Here is an 8,408-nt window from a genome sequence, read left to right on the forward strand (position 1 = left end):
GGAACCCCACTGTAAGATCATGTAAACGTCTTTGCAAATGTCTTTCTTGGCTTTAAATAGTTGCTGCAATCAAAAGTAATAACAATAAGTCAGCACTCAGACACAAGAATTAGTTTAGCTCATTCACTTTCATGAATTTTTTGTCAGGTTTTGAAGTTGTGATGTTTATATGATATCTTAATAAGTGAGTCTTACAAGTGATGGTTGGTGAATTGGTTATCTTTGGACAGAGTCAGGCTTTCTGATGCTTTATGCTAAAATAAGCTCACAATATGCTGGCTCTAACTTTGTATTACATGCACTATAATTAGATTGGTATGAAGTGTGTGTTATAACTTTAGTTAAGAGAGCCAACTCAGTTATTTCTTTCATCAGTCTAAAAAGACACTAATGACATCCTTTCGAATTTAAACTTCCATATTTTGACAAGCTAGCACAGTTCAGAAGAGCTTAGCTTAAAACCGATGTTACTGTGTAGTGGTTGCACTTTATTTTGCAGCAGCCATCCAATGGTGTGCACCAATAATATCATGTCATTTCATTTTTATTCCACTTTAAGCCAACCTTCATATCAGGTCATGGAAACTCCAGGAGGTATGTCAAGAAATTTTCTGGCACCGCTCCGAGCTGCATACTGGTAAATAAATAATATCGCTTCTGAGACATCTGCACCAACATGGAGGTAAACACAGTCAGCCAATATCAGCTCACAGCACACGGCCTCCTTTTCAATCTCGCTGGTAAACAATCTGGGTAGGGGGAGATTGAAAACAGCGGGCACCCGGATTTACATTCCAATCAAGTGACACCCCTGTCAGAAAATGTTTTCTTTCTCCTAACACTTCGGCACCAAAGTAACACTTATTACAAAGATACACACATACCAAACCAGAACATCTAATGGATCCCAGTAGAGACCTTTTTACTCACCCTACAGTTTATCCATTGGTTCTGTCTTTCACACAGAGCTGGTTTAAAAACACTATATGTAAAAAAGTGAATAAGAGCAAAACTGGCTTACATAGTTAAAGAGGCAAATAGTAGGAGTTATTCTATTATATAACAAATTCAAACCATATCTTAATCTACAATATTCCTGCAGGAGATAGCCTTGTGTCTTTTAGGTAGTGCTAGAACATGCATCCAATATTTAACCCCTTGACTGTTGTAGAGTCAAGGGGCCATCATAGATAACACTTTTATGAGACTGTCTCTTCTCCAAATCACAAAATGGGTTAGTTACACCCTTCATCTATGCTTTTCATTTGGAAACTTGGAGAAAGAAGAGGAAGCATTAAAATGGGCTCAGTCAGCCAATGCTTTCCTCCCAAGCACCATCTCTGTTGACCCTGTCAGGAGCCAATGCTTCTCGATGATGTTCGCTCACAGGGAAAGTCAAAAAGTGCTGCTTCATTTGATGCAAGGCGAGGCTCATTAAGAAGCCATTTCGCATCCCTTGTGTTTACAGTTTGGAAGGAATATTAATCCTTGTTGGTGAAAGCTTTAAATGTCACAGTCCAAATGTCAGCGGAGTGCTGCAGCTATACGCTACATAAGACACAAACAAAAGCAATTATCGAAACCTGAATGGGAACACTGAACACTCTGCTTTTAGTATTGCTACAGGAGAAATGTTTTCCTCCGAGGTGTTTTATTCCATCAATCAGACAATCAATAAATCTTTGTTTTGTTATATAGCGCAGAATAATACAGTTATCTCAGCACACTTCACATATTTAGCAGGTCTAGACCATTCTCTTGGTTATATTATAGACACAGACCAAACCACAATACAACATGAACAAGCACTCTGCAACAGTGGCTAGAAAAAAACTTTATTTAACAGGCAGAAACCTCAAACAGAACCAGACTCATTGGTGACCAGCCATCTGCTCTTAAACCATGCAGGTGGATATAATGGCCTCAGGCATTTATTGAACCTAAACTGGGAACACTGAGCAAGTTTCTGTTTGTGTTACAAGTACAACAGGAGTCATGTTTTCCATTAAGGTGCTTTATTTAGTCAATGAATCAATGAATCAATAAATCAATCAGTTTTTAGTTATACAATGCCAAATTACACAAAAAGTTATCAAAGGACACTATTTGTAAAAAGCCTGTCTATACTACCCTTTCTTTTATTATTTAGAGGGACACAAGTTAAATCCTAATTAAGTAAGCACTTCGCAATAGTGTCAAGGAAAAACTGACTTTTAGCAGATGAAAACCTAAAGCAGAACAAGACTCACTGATCAACATCCATCTGCCCTTGAAGTATGACAATGTTGAATTTGAAAAATACTCCAAAAATGACTAGAATTAGGAAAAAATTAGGAATGACGTCTGCAGGTCCACGCATCGTGCCATCCATCTGTTCCCGATGCTCTTTCCAGCAGTGGAGGTCAGACAGACAGAAAGGAAGAGAGGCAGACAGGCAGCACCACTGGCTGCAACACAAGACACGAGCGGGGAGGAGAGGCAGGACCCATGTCCTGTGTTGCAGCCCCTGGCCCAGCTGACAGGTCATCTTGAACTCGGAGCCGGCATCAACTGATCAGCTTGGAAAACAGAGGAGGGAAACGAAAGAGGAGAGGGAGACAGAAAAGAGACAAAGTCAATTACAATAGATCCTGTGTGTGAGACAGAGGCGACAGATGTGAGAAAATGGGAGGCAGAGAGTGACAGAGAGTGGTGGGACCAGAGAAAGAGACTGGGTGCTGTAAGAGAAAATGAATGAGAGAAGAGTAACAGAATGAAGGAAAAATTCTAATGGAGAGCAAGTAAGAGCGAGCACTAAAAGGGGCAACACCCACATGGACACCACATTCATCACCTGGCCAATGAAAAGATCCTTTTTCACCTTGTGAAGAGCCGATAAGAAAAAAAATGCCCTTGTGGCCCAAATTGCCCGACTAGAAGGTTAATGACTGCCAGTACCATGGGTCCACAGAAAAAGATCAGTCTGCTCTGCTATGTCCTTATATAAAAGCCCTGGGGCAGAATTGGAGCATGTCATAGGGAATAAGTGTAATCATTTTTACATTACTGAAAAGAAATAAGATCTTTTGGGCATTGAAATTGGAAATATGCGCAAGCAGACTGGTTTTTAAGCTGTCCTCATGGGATAGAAGTTTGTCATCAAAGAAGCAGAAGGCATGCAATCAATTCCCAAACCATCCCAAGCCTTTGTTATACTATCTCATTTTCCTCCCTCTCTCGGATAGTCTGCCGTCATGCAACAGGCATTAAAAGGTCAAAGCTGAGTGAACTCTGAGCTGTGTATCACAAACAAAGGTCTGAAAATGTCATGGCTTCACAGACATGTCCTCGCTTCTGCAGAAGGAACATCAACAGGCAACACGAAAACAATCAACTGGCCTTCTTTTGCTGTGACATTTAGCTCAAATTTCAAATGTTCTGTTTGTGTGGGATTCATTCCCCAAACTAACAAATCTTTTAGAAACGCGTACATCAGCCTTTGTAGTCAAATCAGCATCTGTGATGCAGCACGCTTAGCAATTACATGACTTGTTTCTATCTCTTGCCTAGTTCCTTGTTTGAAATTGGGGCCAACCTAGATTTGAGACTACAGGGATATGAACTCAGAGGACACATGAAAGGACAAATCAAGCAAAAAAAGAAAAAAAAAGAAAAAAGGAAAGTAGAGGAGAGCTGGAGGCAGAATTCAATTCATCTAACCCTTTTTTTCCCATCTTGAATACAAAGCTCGTAAAAGAGAATACGATATTTGAAAAAGAAGAATACAGATGGGATATGGAATAGGTTTTGGGCCAGAGTGGAGTCTTTGGAAGCTTTAAAGGTAACAAAGTCAGACAGAATTGCACTGATTTTTTTTTTTTTTTATCAGAAATGAGAAAAAGTCTGCCAAACACTTGGGATGATCCTTTTGAGGTATGCTGTCAGGAATAGCAGATCTCAGACATCAAATGCAGGAGGCATTGCAGGGCATTGGCTCTTTTTGTAATCAAAACCAGAGTGCATCCTTACCTTCATAAAGGACATTTGACAAAAATAGAGACTAATAATGGATGGCAACCGCTCGAGGCAACCTGCCTCGGTGAGAAAGAGGCCACCCAAATTCCACATTTAATCGTTTATATGAATTGCCTTTCATTAGCGGACCAACAATGGGTTTTGACAGAACTGAAATGACTTTGCCCGACGGAACGCCGCAGACACTGTGTGCAATTACTCGGACTCGTAATTGAAGTATTGATGTTGAGTAATACGACGCACTCATTCTCCATAATCAGGATGATAAATGTAATGGATACGTGCCGCGCATCCCTTTTCCAAGACTTTATCCTTTGAAAAGATTCTCCTCTATTCAAAGACTCACACAAAAGACTGCCGAACAATGGGGCATTGTGCTGGTTGCAACAATGTGTGATGTATGGAGACAGATTTTAATTTTCCTGGCAGATCGTAAGAAGAGGAGCCATGGCAAGTCATGCATCCGAAAAAAGAAATAGTTTGAGGAATCAAAAGGAGAATCTGCATACCAGATTCTAAAATGTAACACAATGGCAGTGCCCAAACCTCATCTGTGTGTTTATTAATACCACTGATGTATATACTTCTTCTTAATGAGACAGTCTAAGAGCCTAATTGAAAAAAATACAGCTGTCAAATTACGCACTGCAATTGATTAAGCTGGTTATTATCATATGAAGTAAAATGCAGTGCTTGGTCCATCCATAATGTAACAGCTATTAAAGTATAAACCATGCATGCATTCATTTGGATACACCCCATTTAACTATGCTAAACTATAACTAGTTTTTTGACTTAAGACATTTGGCTTATTTCACTTGTCAAGCCATGATTGTGGGGAGTTAAAATACACGCAACTGTCATTTTTTTCACAAGATGTAAACCGAAGTATCCAAACATCAACCATGATTGTGACCTGAAATACCATTTGAATGACAGACATGCAGGCAAACCATGATAACCTGCTTTGGTTTCCATTAACCCTCCCGCTCACATCAAATCCATTCGAATTAAAGTGCAAAGAGGCTTCCTTATAGTCTCTTTAATGTGAAAGTTCTGTTCACCTATAAAGCTTTTCAACACTTTTAAGGTCATGTCTTTGAACATCAACCTTCTATCATTTTATTATGAAAAGCACATAATGGAAGAAGGCTTTACTATTCCTCGCAGCTCGTCTCCTTGTTATTCTCCAGGGATACACAACCTTTTTACAGAGAACTTAGGCTGGCCCCTCCGCTGGGTCTCTTTCCTTGGTGCCTTGTGAAAAGAGCCACTGTTCTCTTGGGTTCTGGATGCCTGGATCGTCCAAACAAACACTGTTTGTAGAACTAACATCTTTGTTCTCCTAAACCTGATTATGCATGGTGTACCAAAGCAGTCCGTATACCAGCAGCTTTGCTCTCCAAGCGCATATACGTATATGTCCACAATAGGACTGTAGAAACACACCCTCTCATTGTCTAAAAATGGACTTCAATACTGAGATCTATTAAGACGTTTGCTCCAAGGCATTGTTTAAAACAGAACAGGAGGAATTTGTAACAAGGTCAAATAACCAGATCACCTCCTTTTTGAGTTTTCTCTTGTTCCTCCATAAAGAAGCACAGTCCACGCAGGATGTCTTGTCGAAAATAGCACAAAAGGAAATGAAGTCTCTAGGCCTGAACATGAGCAGTTTCCAGTAACAGTTGAGTGACTCAGCCCTCTTCTCAAATAATCTCCATGGAGGGAGTAATCACTTCAAATGCTGAATATGAAATTACATTTATCACACAGAGCAGCTTGATGAAACAGCATCTTAAAGCCCTCATACTGCTGATTATGAATGAAGCAGAGTCTTTGCAATGTTAACCTTGAAGTTAAATGAATGTGTTCACTCCCCCCCAAAAAAAAGCTGTTTAAAGACAACTTCCAACCTGCGCAGAGACTTTCCAGAAAGTGATGCAGTGACCTTGGTTTTCTGTTTCAGCCATGGATTATTCATCCACACACTGTGATTTAAAGACGGATGCATCACAAGCTTGGGAAGCTTACTGTTTAAATGATGCATTCAAAGACAAACATAAGCATGATTGGGAAAGAGCACTGCTTAAAGAAGTAAATAAGCTCAAATCAGGATTGAAAAGAGTGCGCTAACAAGCCTATCACACACAGGACTCTAACTAATGCATCCAGTGATCAGGACACATCATGAAAAGTGACTCACTCAGTGACCTTATGGCTTTTAATTATTAATTCAAGGGGATAATTACACTCATTATTGGGAAAAAAAAGCTTGTCTGTTACACTCAGCAATGGTTGAGATGGGAGAACTTGGGGAATTCTGCAGGGGAATGACCTCAGATAGCAGCACACAATTGTGATTCATATCAGTAGGCAGGGGATATGAGAGGACCATCCAGTTGTCATAGTCATCGCAAAGAGGTACAACACGTTCAGCTGCCTGTGATCAGCACACTCGCAGCATTACAGTGTATTTTGCCCTTTCTCGTGAGCTTTCTCTGCACTACTGAAGTTGGTGTTGCATTTCAGGCGTGATAGCTGTCTTGATGGCTGCTGCAGGGATTTGCTTTCCCCCGCAGATGCTGACAGGACACTTTAGGATGTCTCTGCTCACCTCTGAGGTCCTTATAGGTGAAAGACGATACCTGCTGGCATAAGAGCTGTCCGACCACATGCAGCAGGACGGAGGCAGGTGTGGTCCTCGGGAAAAAAAAGTGCATTGATTCAGGAAAGGCTGCAGGTTCCATTGCCTGTAAGTCAGCCAAATTTAAGGGAATCATTTCCCACAAATGTGCACACCTGAACTCTAAGGCCAAGGCATTCACTTAATTTCTAATATTGCTCTGTGGAAATCAGTTTCCTCACACTTCTTGGCAGCCTTCAGAGACTTCCTGACACCTCAATACTGCCTTGTGATTGATTTCCATATGGGCTTTGCGTTTCCCTGCAGGAAAATGTGTTTCATTTATGACTGTGGACATCAAGTATTCGAAAAGTCTTTGATCGTGCATTTTAGCTCATCACAGCAAAAACATTAATTTGTGCCAATTTTCAGTGACAGCCCAGAGTGAGCAGGAAAGCATTCACACTATACCTTTTCCTTCTCTGTCCTCGAGCTTTTTCATTACAGCAGCATAGTAACACGGACGGGATGAGGACGTGGCGGCACAGTGAGCAGCCCTGTCTGTATCACGAGGCAATTTAGTCCAGGTAGTGAGGGAAAATCCGTTTATCCGTGGACCTGACTTAACGCGGTGCTGCACCGCGTGCCTTTTTCAATCTTGTGCTGAAGCGGCAGCTTGACAGAGGCTGATAAAGTGAAGATTTACTCTCGGACAAAGTGAGGAGCAATCCCTCACACTTTAGCTTACTCCATCAATTTCTGTGCGCTCTTTACTGGCCCAGTGATTTAGTATCCCCTCAGTGCTTCTGGTGGCAGCATCAAATGTAGGCTACCTCTATAAATGGCTTGGCAAGCACACATGAACACCTTGCAAAGAACAAAAGAAGTAGACTGTAACCTGTTAAAAAAAACTAAAAGGACATAGAACTCTGCACTGGGAAAAATTGCTTGGATAAAAATATTGATTGCATTGAAACCACAATTTATTAATAAAGACTATAAATAAGCATTACATCGTAAACTATGTATTAAAGTGTTTTCTCACTTTAAAGTAAATATTCCTCTTACTAAAGTTCAAAAAGCGAAACAATATGATAGAAATGCTTACAAAGGATTAAAAGGATGACATCAGGGGCTCTTTCTGATTCAAACTTAGCTCATGCGGAGCTACAATTAAATATACAAAGCATAACTATCTATCATTTTGCTGCATTTTTTTTAAATATAAATAAAGACTTAGAACCTACCGTATACTGGGTGGATATCCAGTAATAGATGTGCGTAAAACGCGCCGGACCGGCGAGCCCTCCAGGATGCGAGCAGAGCATAAGCTGAACTGCCGGGAGCCCGGAATGAAATCCCTTCACATGTCGAACAAGAGCTTTTTGTAACTTATGTCCTGTCATCTCACGTCTCTGTTCCATAAGGCGTGTGTCTGACCGAGTTGCTTCTTTTGGTTTCCGCACCCCAGCCTATCCATCGGTGCGCACTCAGTAAGCTCTTCCCCCCTCTGATGCTGCTGTTTCTAAATATCCAATTTCACATTGTAGCATTCTTTCTCTCCGCAGAATACATTGATATGCTCGATGCATTTAATTAACAGATCCAATAGTCTTGGAGTTTTACTGACTCCGGTGATGCTTCGAGACGAGAAGTTACCTGGAATGAATGTGCTCTTGGACTCAAGAAAGCCGGTTTGTTGGCGCTCTGATTTGCGCAGGATACAGCATTAATGATGTCAACACAACCCATTGTCGTGTAACACTGG

At 40.9% G+C, this 8,408-nt stretch overlaps 1 long non-coding RNA gene across 1 annotated transcript; it reads right to left on the reverse strand.

Moving 5' to 3' along the window:
* Positions 1-1,998: 1,998 nt before the first annotated feature.
* LOC109982471 (uncharacterized) lies at positions 1,999-8,390 on the reverse strand. Its single transcript, XR_002277923.2, has 2 exons — positions 7,888-8,390; positions 1,999-2,558 (listed from the first exon to the last, which is right to left on the reverse strand). It is a non-coding gene; the product is annotated as an uncharacterized lncRNA (long non-coding RNA).
* Between the last annotated feature and the right edge of the window lie 18 nt (positions 8,391-8,408).

The sequence above is a fragment of the Labrus bergylta genome, chromosome 19, assembly GCF_963930695.1.
Source record: "Labrus bergylta chromosome 19, fLabBer1.1, whole genome shotgun sequence".
NCBI classification, from domain to species: Eukaryota; Metazoa; Chordata; class Actinopteri; order Labriformes; family Labridae; genus Labrus; species Labrus bergylta.